Raw genomic sequence first — 19200 nt, forward strand, 5'->3', positions numbered from 1 at the left:
CCATCTGCAAGCACCACACAGTTTGACTGCCATTTGATCCGCTTCCCTCAGAAAAATCTGCAGTGATCGCCTCACTAACCTACTTACGAGACATCTGCTAGAACGAACAAACTTCATTCACAACAACACTCCGGGAATAAATAACCAAACATGTTTAATTCAAGACAGCCTGTTCACCAAGGAGGGTGTTCATCAATTAGTAACATGAGCTTTCAATTGCAGCTTTGAAGAAGAATTTAAAGAGTTGCGTTTTCTGAGCATCTACAAACTGTCACAATTAATAACCTCCTGTGTCCAGCGTTCTCCTGCTGTTCTGTGCCTGAAATTAATTCAGAAATCAGTTGGCGCTATAGAACGTTCTCTAACCAAATGTTCTACTACAGTATAAACATGGTACTCGTTTGGTATTCTTGATGCATTTGGTTTGGATCAAATCCATGCAGTGCTTGTGATACTCAGTATATTATAAATATAGATATAATGTAGAAACATGAAAAGGGTTTTGATGTCTAAATACAGTGTCCCACAAAATATACATTTTCAAAGCCTTACCTTAAGTAGTCTGTTGGGGTCCAAATTATGCATTCACTTGGTGCAATTTCGCACACACGCATGCACATGCGCACACACACACACACAGACTCACACCCTTGATGAACCCATGGAACCACATACAGTGGGGAAATAAAGTATTTAGTCAGCCACCAATTGTGCAAGTTCTCCCACTTAAAAAGATGAGAGAGGCCTGTAATTTTCATCATATGTACACGTCAACTATGACAGACAAAATTAGGAAAAAAAATCCAGAAAATCACATTGTAGGATTTTTTATGAATTTATTTGCAAATTATGGTGGAAAATAAGTGTTTGGTCACCTACAAACAAGCAAGATTTCTGGCTCTCACAGACCTGTAACTTCTTCTTTAAGAGGCTCCTCTGTCCTCCACTCGTTACCTGTATTAATGGCACCTGTTTGAACTTGTTATCAGTATAAAAGACACCTGTCCACAACCTCAAACAGTCACACTCCAAACTCCACTATGGCCAAGACCAAAGAGCTGTCAAAGGACACCAGAAACAAAATTGTAGACCTGCACCAGGCTGGGAAGACTGAATCTGCAATAGGTAAGCAGCTTGGTTTGAAGAAATCAACTGTGGTAGCAATTATTAGGAAATGGAAGACATACAAGACCACTGATAATCTCCCTCGATCTGGGGCTCCATGCAAGATCTCACCCCGTGGGGTCAAAATGATCACAAGAACGGTGAGCAAAAATCCCAGAACCACACGGGGGGGGGACCTAGTGAATGACCTGCAGAGAGCTGGGACCAAAGTAACAAAGCCTACCATCAGTAACACACTACGCCGCCAGGGACTCAAATCCTGCAGTGCCAGACGTGTCCCCCTGCTTAAGCCAGTACATGTCCAGGCCCGTCTGAAGTTTAGTAGAGTGCATTTGGATGATCCAGAAGAGGATTGGGAGAATGTCATATGGTCAGATGAAACCAAAATAGAACTTTTTGGTAAAAACTCAACTCGTCGTGTTTGGAGGACAAAGAATGCTGAGTTGCATCCAAAGAACACTATACCTACTGTGAAGCATGGGGGTGGAAACATCATGCTTTGTGGCTGTTTTTCTGCAAAGGGACCAGGACGACTGATCCGTCTAAAGGAAAGAATGAATGGGGCCATGTATCGTGAGATTTTGAGTGAAAACCTCCTTCCATCAGCAAGGGCATTGAAGATGAAACGTGGCTGGGTCTTTCAGCATGACAATGATCCCAAACACACCGCCCGGGCAACAAAGGAGTGGCTTCGTAAGAAGCATTTCAAGGTCCTGGAGTGGCCTAGCCAGTCTCCAGATCACAACCCATAGAAAATCTTTGGAGGGAGTTGAAAGTCTGTGTTGCCCAGCGACATCCCCAAAACTTCACTGCTCTAGAGGAGATCTGCATGGAGGAATGGGCCAAAATACCAGCAACAGTGTGTGAAAACCTTGTGAAGACTTACAGAAAACGTTTGACCTGTGTCATTGCCAACAAAGGGTATATAACAAAGTATTGATAAACTTTTGTTATTGACCAAATACTTATTTTCCACCATAATTTGCAAATAAATTCATTAAAAATCCTACAATGTGATTTTTTATATGAATAAAGACATATGAATAAAGACATGTCCATCTGTGCATCCACTTCTAGCAAGATTTTAACCTACTTAACCCCAACATTTCTCAAAGTTTTCACAATCATTTTAAGTCCTAGTTATTTTGTTCCTTTGACAAAGTCATTTCTGAAGATGATTATTTATTTATGTGATTAGTGATTCATTTTAAGGTAAAAAAATTAAATTAAAACTGGTACGTGAACTGATCTCTCGTTTTAATATGGTGAAACTAATCCTTAATAAAAAAAAAATCTGAAGGAACTTGAAACATCTTATTAGATCATAGTTGAATAGCAGGTGAGCTGGTTGTACTCTTTTTGGCAATTTTCTGGTGTTTTGTGGTGGGAAACGGAGCAGGTCGAGCATAAAACGTCAACCCTGTTACATAGATAGACCGGCTAGAATTGTTATCAGAATTAAAAACAATGTGTGATGCGTGCATTCAATTGCCGCTCCCTGTTACACACAACTAGCTTCCATTCCCACTGTCATGTGGGGATTTATGGCTGATTTAAGATAAAATCGTTAACCCTGTTAAGGTCAACCCTGTTACTTTATTTTGGCACTTACCGTAATATGTTTTTAATTTAGCCTCTTGAGATGGAAAATCGTGTTTTTTTATCAAGTTTAACATGTGCTCTTTATGACAGAATGTAAAAATTAGTTGAAATAAAACCTTTTTTCCTTTTCACCAACTTACCAGGAGCGTCATTTCAACTAAACCTATGTTTTGGTAAGTTATTTTTATAAAGTTGAAGCTCATTTACTGCATTTCTACACAATTTAAAAGTAGACTCAGCGATATGACGTAGATTCAGAAAGTAAACAGCATAGTGAGTCAATTTCATCAACAACTAAGAAAGTTGAAGCACTGTCACGAACGTTGACTGATGACTCGTGGAACCAAGGCGCAGCGTGATAAGCGTACATTTTATTTAGTACACAACACACGAACAAAACAACAAAACAAACAATACGTGAAGTCCTGAGGTTACAACAACACAAACCTTTACGGAACAAGATCCCACAAACTAACTGGTGCCAACAGGCTGCCTAAGTATGGTCCCCAATCAGAGACAACAAGCTACAGCTGTCTCTGATTGGGAACCACCCTGGTCAACATAGATCAACACGATCTAGAACAAAAACATAGAAAACTAAACAATAAAAATCCACACCCTGGCTCAACATTTAAGAGTCCCCAGAGCCAGGGCGTGACAGTACCCCCCCCAAAGGCGCGGACTGCGACCACGCCACACAAACACAAGAGGGTAGGGGCCGGGTGGGCATTCCGCCTCGGAGGCGGATCCGGCTCCGGGCGTGACCACCACCTTTTCTCCACCTCCCCGTTGCGCCCCTGGTCTGGTCCCGCTGACTGGAGCTGGACCCGACGACGGTGGACCAAACCTTACCGGCTCCGGACTGGAGCCGCTGGCCGGAGCTGGACTGGACACCGGTGGAGCGGATTGCTCTGACTCCGGAGTGGAGCAGCTGACCGGTGCCGGACCAGGCACCGGTGGAACTGGCACGGGCCGTGCCGGACTGGACACACGCACCACTGGCTTGGTGCGGGGAGCAGGAACGGGCCGGACCGGGCTGACGACGCGCACCACTGGCTTGGTGCGGGGAGCAGGACCAGGCCGGACCGGGCTGGCGACGCGCACCACTGGCTTGGTGCGGGGAGCAGGAACAGGCCGGGCTGGACTGGGAACACGCACCACTGGCTTGGTGCGGGGAGCCGGAACGGGCCGGGCCGGACTGTGGAGGCGGACTGGAGGTCTGGAGCGGAGAGCTGACACAACCCGTCCTGGCTGAATGCCTATTTCCACACAATATGTGTGAGGCATCAGCACAGGACGTACAGGGCTGTGCACTGCGTGGTGCTTAAAAAACTCAAACTATTGTGAAAGTAGGGTGAAATATTTACTGATGCTGGTTTGTGTGTTTGTTTACTTCTGTAGTTCTGTTTGAGCGATATGTGTGGGTTAGTATATAGTTAAGTCTGAGTGAGCAGTTCATTCCTGTGGTGAGAGAGCAGGAAATGGTGTCGGATTCTTTCTCAGAAAGCTGCACAGTAGGTGGTTTCGTCTTACAGGTGTTGGCTTTCTGTCAAAATGTTACAGTTTAGACCTGAATTTAATCTATTTTTTAATACTTTGTGATAGCTTTCGTAAGAACTCGGGTGCACATATGCATATTGTCTCTAACCTTGCACTCAGCATAACTTATTCAGCTCTCACTGAATTCGTTTGAAAAGAGAGGTGAAGAGAAAACATTTCCGAATCCCTCTCCTGAGACACAGAGGATTGTTTCAGCTTCTCTGAGTCTTTTTTCCATGTCTGAGTATCTTTAAATTGCCTGTTTCTGTCTTTCCTGTGGCATTGTTATCTGTAGGTCTGCTCCTCTTCATCAGTGCTTCTTCATTCGACAGTGACATGGTGCAGTTTGTCCTGGCATTGTCAACAGCTGTCCAGAGCTCCACAGTCTTGGGGAGTTAGACAGCTTCCCACTGGGCAAAAACTGGTTGAATCAATGTTGTTTCCATGTCATTTCAAAAAAAAAAAATGTAGGTGATGACGTTGAATCAACGTGGAAAACAGATTGGATTTGCAAAAAGTCATTGACGTAAGGTAACGTTGTCTTTTTTTTCGCCAAATTTTTCACCTAAATCCAATGGCAGGGTTGTTTGTTGATTTCATGTTGAATTCACGCTAGTTGATAACTCAACCAAATGTAAATCAAAACTAAACGTTGAACTGACGTCTGTGCCCAGTGGGTTGCCTCCTAGTGAAGAGAGGGGAGAGGAGTGGTAATGGTGTGGGAGAGGGATGACTCAGCCAGAGTGGGAGCTTGTCTGTTAGCCTGGCCCTAGCGGTGGGCGCATCCATCACGATCACCTCCTCTTATGAGACTGTTCCCATCAGCCATGCAGGCCCCGCCATGTAAAATGACTTGCTCTCTCTGCATCATAGGTACAGGCAATTTCCTCCCCTGTTGGAAAGGGGCATGTAATGACTGATGGGAACAGTCTCATAAGAGGAGGTGACTGTGATGGATGCGCTCACAAGATACTGGCTCTGTGTTAGAAAATCATCACCCACCGCTCTCATCTTCCTTTCGGATAAGTGAGAAAATACACTACCGGTCAAAAGTTTTAGAACACCTACTCATTCAAGGGTTTTTCTTAATTTTTACTATTTTCTACATTGTAGAATAATAGTGAAGACATCAAAACTATGAAATAACACATATATAATCATGTAATAACCAAAAAAGTGTTAAACAAATCAAAATATATTTTAGATTTGAGATTCTTCAAATAGCCACCCTTTGCCTTGATGACAGCTTTGCACGCTCTTGACATTCTCTCAACCAGCTTCACCTGGAATGCTTTTCCAACATTCTTGAAGGAGTTCCCACATATGCTGAGCACTTGTTGACTGTTTTTCCTTCACTCTTCGGTCCGACTCATCCCAAACCATCTCAATTTGGTTGAGGTCGGGGGATTGTGGAGGCCAGGTCATCTGATGCAACACTCCATCACGCTCCTTCTTGGTAAAATAGCCCTTACACAGCCTGGAGGTGTGTTGGGTGATTATCCTGTTGAAAAACGAATGATAGTCCCACTAAGCCCAAATCAGATGGGATGGCGTATCGCTGCAGAATGCTGTGGTAGCCATGCTGGTTAAGTGTGCCTTGAATTCTAAATAAATCACAGACAGTTTCACCAGAAAAGCACCCCCACACCATAAGACCTCCTACTCCATGCTTTACGGTGGGAAATACACATGCAGAGATCATCCGTTCACCCACACCGCATCTCACAAAGACACTGCGGTTGGAACCAAAATACTCCAATTTGGAGAGTCTAATGTCCATTGCTTGTGTTTCTTGGCCCAAGCAAGTCTCTTCTTCTTATTGGTGTCCTTTAGCAGTGGTTTCTTTGCAGCAATTTGACCATGAAGGCCTGATTCACACAGTCTCCTCTGAACAGTTGATGTTGAGATTTGTCTGTTACTTGAACTCTGTGAAGCATTTATTTGGGCTGCAATTTCTGAGGCTGGTAACTCTAATGAACTTATCAAATCAAATCAAATCAAATTTTATTGGCCACATGCGCCGAATACAACAGGTGCAGACATTACAGTGAAATGCTTACTTACAGCCCTTAACAAACAGTGCATTTATTTTTAATAAAAATTGTTTAGAAAAAAAGAGCAAAAGTAAAATAAAATAACAGTAGGGAGGCTATACAGTGGGGAGAACAAGTATTTGATACACTGCCGATTTTGCAGGTTTTCCTACTTACAAAGCCTGTAGAGGTCTGTACTTTTTATCATAGGTACACTTCAACTGTGAGAGACTGAATCTAAAACAAAAATCCAGAAAATCACATTGTATGACTTTTAAGTAATTAATTTGCATTTTATTGCATGACATAGGTATTTGATACATCAGAAAAGCAGAACTTAATATTTGGTACAGAAACCTTTGTTTGCAATTACAGAGATCATATGTTTCCTGTAGGTCTTGACCAGGTTTGCACACACTGCAGCAGGGATTTTGGCCCACTTCTCCATACAGCCTTCTCCAGATCCTTCAGGTTTCGGGGCTGTTGCTGGGCAATACGGACTTTCAGCTCCCTCCAAAGATGTTCTATTGGGTTCAGGTCTGGAGACTGGCTAGGCCACTCCAGGACCTTGAGATGCTTCTTAAGGAGCCACTCTTTAGTTGACCTGGCTGTGTGTTTCGGGTCGTTGTCATGCTGGAAGACCCAGCCACGACCCATCTTCAATGCTCTTACTGAGGGAAGGAGGTTGTTGGCCAAGATCTCGCGATACATGGCCCCATCCATCCTCCCCTCAATACGGTGCAGTCGTCCTGTCCTCTTTGCAGAAAAGCATCCCCAGAGAATGATGTTTCCACCTCCATGCTTCACGGTTGGGATGGTGTTCTTGGGGTTGTACTCATCCTTCTTCTTCCTCCAAACACGGCGAGTGGAGTTTAGACCAAAAAGCTTTATTTTTGTCTCATCAGACCACATGACCTTCTCCCATTCCTCCTCTGGATCATCCAGATGGTCATTGGCAAACTTCAGACGGGCCTGGACATGCGCTGGCTTGAGCAGGGGGACCTTGCGTGCGCTGCAGGATTTTAATCCATGACGGCATAGTGTGTTACTAATGGTTTTCTTTGAGACTGTGGTCCCAGCTCTCTTCAGGTCATTGACCAGGTCCTGCCGTGTAGTTCTGGGCTGATCCCTCACCTTCCTCATGATCATTGATGCCCCACGAGGTGAGATCTTGCATGGAGCCCCAGACCGAGGGTGATTGACCGTCATCTTGAAATTCTTCCATTTTCTAATAATTGGGCCAACAGTTGTTGCCTTCTCACCAAGCTGCTTGCCTATTTTCCTGTAGCCCATCCCAGCTTTGTGTAGGTCTACAATTTTATCCCTGATGTCCTTACACAGCTCTCTGGTCTTGGCCATTGTGGAGAGGTTGGAGTCTGTTTGATTGAGTGTGTGGACAGGTGTCTTTTATACAAGTAACGAGTTCAAACAGGTGCAGTTAATACAGGTAATGAGTGGAGAACAGGAGGGCTTCTTAAAGAAAAACGAACAGGTCTGTGAGAGGCGGAATTCTTACTGGTTGGTAGGTGATCAAATACTTATGTCATGCAATAAAATGCAAATGAATTACTTAAAAATCATACAATGTGATTTTCTGGATTTTTGTTTTAGATTTCGTCTCTCACAGTTGAAGTGTACGTATGATAAAAAATTACAGGAAAACCTGCTAAATCGTCAGTGTATCAAATACTTGTTCTCCCCACTGTATATACAGGGGGGTACCGGTGCAGAGTCAATGTGCGGGGGCACCGGCTAGTTGAGGTAGTTGATGTAATATGTACATGTGGGTAGATTTAAAGTGACTATGCATACATAATTAACAGAGTAGCAGCAGTGTAAAAATATGGGGTGGGGGGGCAGTGCCAATAGTCCGGGTAGCCTTGATTAGCTGTTCAGGAGTCTTAAGGCTTGGGGGTAGAAGCTGTTGAGAAGTCTTTTGGACCTAGACTTGGCACTCCGGTACTGCTTGCCTTGCGGTAGCAGAGAGAACAGTCTATGACTAGGGTGGCTGGAGTCTTTGACAATTTTGAGGCCTTCCTCTGACACCGCCTGGTATAGAGGTCCTGGATGGCAGGAAGCTTGGCTCCAGTGATGTACTGGGCCGTACGCACTACCCTCTGTATTGCCTTGCGGTCAGAGGCCAAGCAGTTGCCACACCAGGCGGTGATGCAACCAGTCAGGATGCTGTCGATGGTGCAGCTGTATAATTTTTTGAGGATCTGAGGACCCATGCCAAATCTTTTCAGTCTCCTGAGGGCGAATAGGCTATGTCATGCCCTCTTCACGACTGTCTTGGTGTGTTTGGACCATGATAGTTCGTTGGTGATGTGGACACCAAGGAACTTGAAGCTCTCAACCTGTTCCACTACAGCCCCGTCGATGAGATTGGGGGCGTGCTCAGTCCTCTTTTTTTTCCTGTAGTCCACAATCATCTCCTTTGTCTTGGTAACGTTGAGGGAGAGGTTGTTATCCTGGCACCACACGGCCAGGTCTCTGACCTCCTCCCTATAGGCTGTCTCATCGTTGTCGGTGATCAGGCCTACCACTGTTGTGTCGTCGGCAAACTTAATGATGGTGTTGGAGTCGGTGCCTGGCCATGCAGTCATGGGTGAACAGGGAGTACAGGAGGGGGACTGAGCACGCACCCCTGAGGGGCCCCCGTGTTGAGGATCAGTGTGGCAGATGTGTTGATACCTACCCTTACCACCTGGGGGCGGCCCGTCAGGAAGTCCAGGATCCAGTTGCAGAGGGAGGTGTTTAGTCCCAGGATCCTTAGCTTAGTGATGAGCTTTGAGGGCACTATGGTGTTGAATGCTGAGCTGTAGTCAATGAAACGCATTCTCACGTAGGTGTTCCTCTTGTCCAGGTGGGAAAGGGCAGTGTGGAGTGCAATAGAGATTGCATCATCTGTGGATCTGTTGGGGTGGTATGCACAATTGAGTGGGTCTAGGGTTTCTGGGATAATGGTGTTGATGTGAGCCATGACCAGCCTTTCAAAGCACTTCATGGCTACAGACGTCAGTGCTACTGGTCGGTAGTCATTTAGGCAGGTTATCTTAGAGTCCTTGGGCATGGGGACTATGGTGGTCTTCTTGAAACATGTTGGTATTACAGACTCAGTCAGGAACATGTTGAAAATGTCAGTGAAGACACTTGCCAGTTGGTCAGCACATGCTCGGAGTACACGTCCTGGTAATCCGTGTAGCCCTGCGGCCTTGTGAATGTTGACCTGCTTAAAAGTCTTACTCACATCGGCTACGGAGAGCGTGATCACATAGGCGTCCGGAACAGCTGGTGCTCTCATGCATGCTTCAGTGTTGCTTGCCTCGAAGCGAGAATAGGAGTGGTTTAGCTCATCTGGAAGTCTTGTGTCACAAGGCAGCTCGCGGCTGTGCTTTCCTTTGTAGTCTGTAATAGTTTTCAAGCCCTGCCACATCCGACGAGCGTCAGAGCCAGTGTAGTATGATTCAAACTTAGTCCTGTATTGACTCTTTGCCTGTTTGATGGTTCGTCGGAGGGCATAGAGGGATTTCTTATAAGCGTCCGGGTTAGAGTCCCGCTCCTTGAAAGTGGCAGCTCTACCCTTTAGCTCAGTGCGGATGTTTCCTGTAATCCATGGCTTCTGGTTGGGGTATGTACGTACAGTCACTGTGGGGATGACATCATCGATGCACTTATTGATGAAGCCAGTGACTGATGTGGTGGACTCAATGCTATCTGAAGAATCCCGGAACATGTTCCAGTCTGTGCTAGCAAAACAGTCCTGTAGCTTAGCATCTGCGTCATCTGACCACTTTTTTATTAACCGAGTCACTGGTGCTTCCTGCTTTAGTTTTTGCTTATAAACAGGAATCAGGAGGATAGCGTTATGGTCAGATTTGCCAAATGGAGGGCGAGGGAGAGTTTTGAATGCGTCTCTGTGTGTGGAGTAAAGGTGGTATAGAGTTTTTTTTTTTTCTCCTCTGGTTGCACATTTAACATGCTGGTAGAAATTAAGTAGAACGGATTTAAGTTTCCCTGCATTAAAGTCCCCGGCCACTAGGAGCGCTGCCTCTGGATGAGCGTTTTCCTGTTGACTTATGGCCTTATACAGCTCATTCAGTGCAATCTTAATGCCAGCATTGGTTTGTGGTGGTAAATAGACAGCTATGAAAAATATAGATGAAAACTCTCTTGGTAAATAGTGTGGTCTACATCTTATCATAAGATACTCTACCTCAGAGCGAGCAAAACCTAGAGACTTCCTTAGTATTTGATTTTGTGCACCAGCTGTTGTTTACAAATATACACAGACCGCCACCCCTTGTCTTACCAGAGTCAGCCGTTCTATCCTGCCGATGTAGCGTATAGCCCGCTAGCTATATGTTGTCCATGTCGTCGTTCAGCCACGACTCGGTGAAACATAAGATATTACAGTTTTTAATGTCCCGTTGGTAGGATAACCGTAATCTTAGGTCATCCAATTTATTCTCAAATGATTGAAGATTGGCTAATAGGATTGATGGGAGCGGCAGTTTACTCGCTCGCCGACGGATCCTTACAAGGCACCACGACCTACGTCCACGATATCTCCGTCTCTTCCTCATGCAAATGACTGGGATTTGGGCCTTGTCGGGTGTCACTTGTCGGGTGCCACTCCTGAGTGGCGCAGTGGTCTAAGGCACTGCATCGCAGTGTTAACTGTGCCACTAGAGATCCTGGTTCGAATCCAGGCTCTGTCGCAGCCGGCCGCGACCGGGAGACTCATGGGCGGCGCACAATTGGCCCAGCGTCGTCCAGGGTAGGGGAGGGAATGGCCGGCAGGGATGTAGCTCAGTTGATAGAGCATGGCGTTTGCAATGCCAGGGTTGTGGGTTCGTTTCCCACGGGGGCCAGTATAAAAAAAATATGTCTTCACTAACTGTAAGTCGCTCTGGATAAGAGCGTCTGCTAAATGACTAAAATGTAAATGTAATGTGTCTGTAGGATATCCTTCGCGGCCGCCTCGTTGAAGAAAAAATCTTCGTCCAATACGAGGTGAGTAATCGCTGTCCTGATATCCAGAAGCTCTTTTTGGTTATAAGAGACGATGGCAGAAACAGCTGCCTTGCAATAATATGGAATTGGTCTTGGTATACCTCCCCTACCTTGTCACAACACAACTGATTGGCTCAAACTCATTAAGAAGGATAGAAATTCCACAAATTAACTTTTAAGAAGGCACACCTGTTAATTGAAATGCATTCCAGGTGACTACCTCATGAAGCTGGTTAAAAGAATGCCAAGAGTGTGCAAAGCTGTCATCATATGTGTTATTTCATAGTTTTGAAGTCTTCACTATTATTCTACAATGTAGAAAATAGGACAAATAAAGGAAAACTCTTGAATGAGTAGGTGTTCTAAAACTTTTGACCGGTAGTGTACATTTCAAATTGAGTTTCATAGTGGTTTTGTCTGTCTGTGTAGGGTTTCATGCTGTTCTGAGTTTTGCACCTTCGCGTTCCAGTGAGAACATTGTCTGTGGGTTTGTTTTCAGGCGTTTACATCGACCTCATTCATTAGGCACAAATGGGTGCAAATATGTTCTAATGTTGATAACACCTCAGTTGCTCTTATGAGTTTCCTGCTGATCCAGTGATGGAAATTATTATCACAAACAATTAAGTTTACATGAGTTCCTCTAGTCTCAGGTGTTCTTCTGGAAGGTGTCTCTAACAACGCTTCCAAAAGCCATGTGACGTGAGGGTTTAGAGAGTGGTTAGTGTTAACAAGGATTTAGGGACCTCCAATGCAAATTGGCTGGATAGCTAACTCTAGTGCTGTACTAGTTATTCAAGGTATCCACCTCCCGACAAATAAACAAATTATTTATTATATTGGTTGCTAAGCAGGGACTGAGTGTTTTTATGGACGAAGGTCTTTCTCCCCTGGAATGGTTTTCGTGCGTCTGTCAGGACAGCTGATTCGCTGCATGTGTCCCAGCTGAAAAGCCTACCGATCTCCTAAGCCTGCACCGCAGCCTTCTCCACCCCTCATAGTGTTAATAGGGATAGTTTTTTTCTCAACAAACATGACAGTTTATAATGTTCAGATGAATTTTATAGAGACAAACTATATTAATACTCTATGCACACGCTTGATATGGCTTTAAATACATTAACCAACTGAATCAATGTGACAACATGATTTCTAATAACACAATGCATGAATCAATTCAGTCTGACAGGCTCAGCTAATTTCCTGTAACACACACAATGAAGTCAAATTAAGTGCATTTTCCAGACTCTACATGCATTTTGTCAAAATAATGAAGGAAAAGGGGAAAAAAATCTAATAATTAGGCCATGCAGTGGAATATTCCATTGTGATTATGTGAGGGTTTTTACTGCTTGTGGGAGAAGAGAGGCTTCTGGGGCGTTTTGGGGAGGGAGCCAGCACAGTTTGTCTGTGACTTCCGCCGCTCTACGCCGATAACAAACAAGAGTGCTCGTCTCCATAGGGGAGATAAACAAAGCAATTATGGGAGGGGTTGGGGGGTGTTGCCTGGAGAACCTTATTAAAATTTAACAAGCCCAAGATTCTTTTTAGCTGTTGGTCTTTGATGGCAGAACATTATGTTTCCCAACTCTCAAGTTAAATCAGAGAGGGAGAGAGTGAGGGATTGTGAGGATGGAGGGGAGGAGAGGAAAACAACACGTGGACAACAGTGGTGTAAGGAGCCATGTACAGGTAGTCCCCACTGTGTCATCTTGCTCAGAGTCTCTTGTTCCGCCTGCTGCATCTCATTGTGCCAGTATGTGTTATGTGATGTGAATTTTCCCAAAGCTTACTTTGTCACACATCTTTTATTCCACTAAATGTAAGAATGGCTCTTGGTGTGATATATACATTTTTCAATGATTTTCCATCTTAAAAAGTAGGCACAAGTAATGGCTTTGATTTCTGGTCAAACATATGGAAAAGGGGTCTTAGAAAACATCTACCAGAAAAAGTATTCAAAGGTATTAGAAATACATCAAAACACAATACGTTTGGAGTAAAGACCCCTGCCAACCAAAGGAGGTTGGTGGAACCTTAATTGGGGAGGACAGTACGTGGTAATGGCTGGAGCAATATCAGTGGAATGGTATCAAATACATCAAACACATGGTTTCCATATGTTTGATGCCATTCCATTTGCTCCGTTCCAGACATTATTATGAGCTGTCCCCCCCTCAGCAGCCTCAACTGCCAACTAATATCAACACATATTTAGTTTGGGAGAAATGATTTGCCTCATGTAAGTTTAAGAAGCATTGCCTTGTGCCTTGAAATTCCGTTACTAAAAAACCCACATATGTTTAAGATATTTTCACATTTCTCTCCCTCATGAGGAGGGGGGACAATGAAAGTTCACAAAGGTAGCAAGTAAAGATAGACCTACCAATGAGTTATCGTGTTTTTACTGATATATATATACAGTGAAGGAAATAAGTATTTGATCCCCTGCTGATTTTGTACGTTTGCCCACTGACAAAGAAATGATCAGTCTATAATTTTAATGGTAGGTATATTTGAACAGTGAGAGACAGAATAACCCCCCCCCCAAAAAAGAAAAATGCATGTCAAAAATGTTATAAATTGATTTGCATTTTAATTAGGGAAATAAGTATTTGACCCCTCTGCAAAACATGACTTAGTACTTGGTGGCAAAACCCTTGTTGGCAATCACAGAGGTCAGACGTTTCTTGTAGTTGGCCACCAGGTTTGCACACATCTCAGGAGGGATTTTGTCCCACTCCTCTTTGCAGATCTTCTCCAAGTCATTAAGGATTTGAGGCTGACGTTTGGCAACTCGAACATTCAGCTCTCTCCACATATTTTCTATGGGATTAAGGTCTGGAGACTGGCTAGGCCACTCCAGGACCTTAATGTGCTTCTTCTTGAGCCTCTCCTTTGTTGCCTTGGCCGTGTGTTTTGGGTCATTGTCATGCTGGAATACCCATCCACGACCCATTTTCAATGCCCTGGCTGAGGGAAGGAGGTTCTCACCCAAGATTTGACGGTACATGGCCCCGTCCATCGTCCCTTTGATGCGGTGAAGTTGTCCTGTTCCCTTAGCAGAAAAACTCCCCCAAAGCATAATGTTTACACCTCCATGTTTGACGGTGGGGATGGTGTTCTTGGGGTCATAGGCAGCATTCCTCCTCCTCCAAACACGGCGAGTTGAGTTGATGCCAAAGAGCTCAATTTTGGTCTCACCCAGTTCTCTTCTGAATCATTCAGATGTTCATTGGCAAACTTCAGACGGCCCTGTATATGTGCTTTCTTGAGCAGGGGGACCTTGCGGGCGCTGCAGGATTTCAGTTCTTCACAGCGTAGTGTGTTACCAATTGTTTTCTTGGTGACTATGGTCCCAGCTGCCTTGAGATCATTGACAAGATCCTCCCGTGTAGTTCTGGGCTGATTCCTCACCATTCTCATGATCATTTGTCACGCCCTGGCTCTGGGGACTCTTGTATGTTGAGCCAGGGTGTTAGTTTCTTTGTGTAGTGTCTATGTTTCGTTTCCTATGTTCTGTTCTAGGTTATGTGTTTCTATGTTGGCCGGGGTGGTTCTCAATCAGAGGCAACGAGAATCAGCTGTTGCTTGTTGTCTCTGATTGGGAACCATACTTAGGCAGCCTTTTGTGCACTTGTGATTCGTGGGATCTTGTTCCGTGTAGGTTTGTGTTATTGACCGAGGACTTCACGTATCGTTTGTTGTTTTGTTATTTGTATTGTGTTGGAAAGTACCTATTAAAAATATGTACACATTTCACGCTGCGCCTTGGTCCACTCATTATGACGATCGTGACAGAAGATCCCACCTAAACAGGACCAAGGGTAAGGAGCTGGAGAGGTTGGCGATGGCCCAGGTGGGCCAATGGTGGTCCTGGGAGGATATGTTCGCGGGCAAAGGGCCATGGGCTAAAGTTAAAGCCCTGGCGAGAGAGGAGGTACGGCGCCAACAGTGTCGTCGTCGGACAGGCGAGAGGCAACCCCAAGAATCATGGACGACGGGGCTGCTGGAGGCAGATACAGGGCAAGTTTGTGGACTAGGAGAGAAGGCCACCAGGTTACGGGGGCCATTGGTCATTGGAGGGAAGGAGAGTGTAGAGGCACGGCGAGAGGTACTGAGGTGTGTTACCAGTCCGGTCCGGCCCATTCCTGATCCCCGCACAAGGCCAGTGGTGTGTGTTCCCAGTACGGTCCGGCCTGTTCCTGTCCCTCGCACCAAGCCTGTGATGCACTTCGCCAGCCCGGCCCGGCCTATTCCTGCTCCCCGCACCAAGCCTATGGTGCGCGTCGCCAGCCCGGCCCGGCCTGTTCCTGCTCCCCGCACCAAGCCTGTGGTGCGCGTCGCCAGCCCGGTCCGGCCTGTTCCTGCCCCTCGCACCAAGCCAATGGTGCGCGTCGCCAGCCCGGCCCGGCCTGTTCCTGCCCCTCGCACCAAGCCAATGGTGCGCGTCGCCAGCCCGGCCCGGCCTGTTCCTGCTCCCCGCACCAAGCCTATGGTGCGTGTCGCCAGCCCGGCCCGGCCTGTTCCTGCTCCCCGCACCAAGCCTATGGTGCGCGTCGCCAGCCCGGCCCGGCCTGTTCCTGCTCCCCGCACCAAGCCTGTGGTGCGCGTCGCCAGCCCGGCCCGGCCCGTTCCTGCTCCCCGCACCAAGCCAATGGTGTGCATCGCCAGCCAGGCCCGGCCTGTTCCTGCTCCCGCACCAAGCCAGTGGTGCGCGTCTCAGCCGGTCCGGCCCATTCCTGCTCCCCGCACCAAGCCAATGGTGCGCGTCGTCAGCCCGGCCCGGCCTGTTCCTGCTCCCCGCACCAAGCCTGTGGTGCGCATCGCCTGCCCGGTCCGGCCTGTTCCTGCTCCCCGCACCAAGCCTGTGGTGCCCGTCGCCAGCCCGGTCCGGCCCGTCCCTGCTTCCCTCACCAAGCCTGTGGTGCGCGTCGTCAGTCCGGCACAGCCCGTGCCTGTTTCACCGGTGCCTGGTCAGGTACCGGTCAGCTGCTCCACACCGGAGCCTAAGCAATCCGCTCCACCGATGTCCAGTCCAGCTCCAGCCAGCGGGGCCAGACCAGAGCAGGGGCGCTACGGGGTGGTTGTTAGAGGGTGGTGGTCACGCCCGGAGCCGGATCCGCCTCCGAGGTGGAATGCCCACCCGGCCCCTTCCCTGTTGGGTTTATGTTGGCACGGTTGCAGTCCGCACCTTTGGGGGGGGTACTGTCACACCCTGGCTCTGGGGACTCTTCTATGTTGAGCCAGGGTGTTAGTTTCTTTGTGTAGTGTCTATGTTTCGTTTGCTATGTTCTGTTCTAGGTTATGTGTTTCTATGTTGGCCGGGGTGGTTCTCAATCAGAGGCAACGAGAATCAGCTGTTGCTTGTTGTCTCTGATTGGGCACCATACTTAGGCAGTCTTTTGTGCACTTGTGATTCGTGGGATCTTGTTCCGTGTAGGTTTGTGTTATTGACCGAGGACTTCACGTATCGTTTGTTGTTTTGTTATTTGTATTGTGTTGGAAAGTACCTATTAAAAAGATGTACGCATTTCACGCTGCGCCTTGGTCCACTCATTATGACGATCGTGACATCATTGCAACTCCACAAGGTGAGATCTTGCATGGAGCCCCAGGCCGAGGGAGATTGACAGTCCTTTTGTGTTTCTTCCATTTGCGAATAATCGCACCAACTGTTGTCACCTTCTCACCAAGCTGCTTGGCGATGGTCTTGTAGCCCATTCCAGCCTTGTGTAGGTCTACAATCTTGTCCCTGACATCCTTGGAGAGCTCTTTGGTCTTGGCCATGGTGGAGAGTCTGGAATCTGATTGATTGATTGCTTCTGTTGACAGGTGTCTTTTATACAGGTAACAAGCTGTGATTAGGAGCACTCCCTTTAAAAGTGTGTTCATAAAAGTCACCTGGGAGCCAGAAATCTTTCTGATTGAGAGGGGGTCAAATACTTATTTCACTCATTAAAATGCAAATCAATTTATAACATTTTTGACATGCGTTTTTCTGGATTTATTTGTTGTTATTCTGTCTCTCACTGTTCAAATAAACCTACCATTAAAATTATAGACTGATCATTTCTTTGTCAGTGGGCAAACGTACAAAATCAGCAGGGGATCAAATACTTTTTTCCCTCACTGTATATATATATATATATATTGCCTTGACAGTTTTGCACACTCTTGGCATTGTGTTATTTCATAGTTTTGATGTCTTTACTATTATTCTACAATCTAAAAAATATTTTTTTTAATATAGAAAAATCCTTGAATGAGTAGGTGTGTCCAAACTTTTGACTAGCACTGTATGTTATCTGTTTTTTTATGCAACCACGTTTTCCAAAAACTCTGTTAAATACCTACTCCGAATTAAGATTCAAAGATGTCTGCAGAAAGAATGGAGTGCCACCTATGACATGACACTGTATATTATTATATATTTTTTAAATGATAAATTATTAACTGATTAAAACTTGTAATTCACTTCACTGTAGTTCAATAATCAAAAATCTATTGTGGTTGCATAAAAAAACAGAGGGAGAGTTACCAAACTTTGCATCTGCACCGTTTTTCCAGTAAATGTGTTTTTGCTAAATGTTCCGTATAAATTGTTCAGAGTAGTAATTGTGCATAGAGTTGTATGGTTTGTTAAACTTTTAAATAAATGGTTTTTGTTTGGCATACATTTTAAAGTGAAAGATCGGAGTCTCAGCATAATTCCGTTACCATGGAATTGCCCATAGTCCTCTTACATCATGTTCTGATGTGTCTGATCATCAATGATTTGACCTGAAGTGGTTAAAGAGGGTGAAAATAGTTGTGTCACTGGTCCTATGCTTGCTTTATATAGGTGAGAATTGGACTTTAGAATAACTGTACTGAGATCCATGAGCAGGGCTTGGGTATATCGCTCATTACTGTGTGCTTGTATGTGTGTGCTTTTGTGCTGTATTTTCTCATTGCTGGGCCCTGACACTGTGGCCTGGTGAGTAGAGGATGGCCTGTAACACAGCGAGAGAGATAACGAGGTACTGATCACCATGAGCCTCATCATTTCCCCATCATTACACACACACCACTCTCCTCTCTTGCCCTAGATGCACATTTGGGTAGCAAGGCCGACCCAAGCCTGATGTAATGAAACTTTGAACTCCTTGTTCCTGGGCCTTTCTTGGGCATTTACAATGGTCCTGTAGTTGTAATCAGGTCAACCATAATGCACCACTCTATGGTGTTTTCTGTGCTCACCATCACTCATTTAGGTAGTAGATACTGGATGTCATCCATTATAGCATGATGCGTGCATATTTATTTTAGCTCAATAAAAAAAAAATATTTTGCTAGTTATACTGTTGTTTGTTTACAAAAACATGACATTTGTGGGATTATGAGCATACGGTATAACTGACCTAATTTTGTAATTCATCACACAGGTATGAAAATATGCATGTTTACAAATATAGTTTTAGATTCTGAGTAAATGTATTTGAGGAATCGGTATTTAATAATTATTTTATCTGTAGGTGCACGTTGAGAAAGCCACTGAGTAATTAGTGTAATTAGTCTCCTGTCACCTGAACTAATATAGGGATTGAAGTTCAATAAGGCTCTGCTAGAATACAAAGGAGCAATGACTCATTCCAGGCTCATATGAGTTTGTTGTTAATGGTGTGAATGTGAGGTAGAGGGAGATAGTGTCGGTGTGGAAGGCAGGAGAAAGGAATTAGGGAAAATAGCATGGTGTTATTTTTGTCTAGAAAATCTCAAAACGTCAGCCTTAGTTTCAAAGACTGTTGGATATATTGTTGTAGCCTCAGCCTGCATAGTGCTCTAGTGTGTTTTACCACTAAGCAACCTCAATGCTGTCAAGTATGTTCTTCCCTTACAAAAA

General features: G+C 45.4%; 1 protein-coding gene across 1 annotated transcript in view; it reads left to right on the forward strand.

Annotated features, from left to right (window-relative positions):
* LOC121576676 (cadherin-13-like) overlaps positions 1-19200 on the forward strand; it is a 670880-nt gene that overhangs the window by 181908 nt on the left and 469772 nt on the right. The window lies entirely within an intron of this gene.

Source organism: Coregonus clupeaformis, chromosome 29 (assembly GCF_020615455.1).
Source record: "Coregonus clupeaformis isolate EN_2021a chromosome 29, ASM2061545v1, whole genome shotgun sequence".
Taxonomy (NCBI): domain Eukaryota; kingdom Metazoa; phylum Chordata; class Actinopteri; order Salmoniformes; family Salmonidae; genus Coregonus; species Coregonus clupeaformis.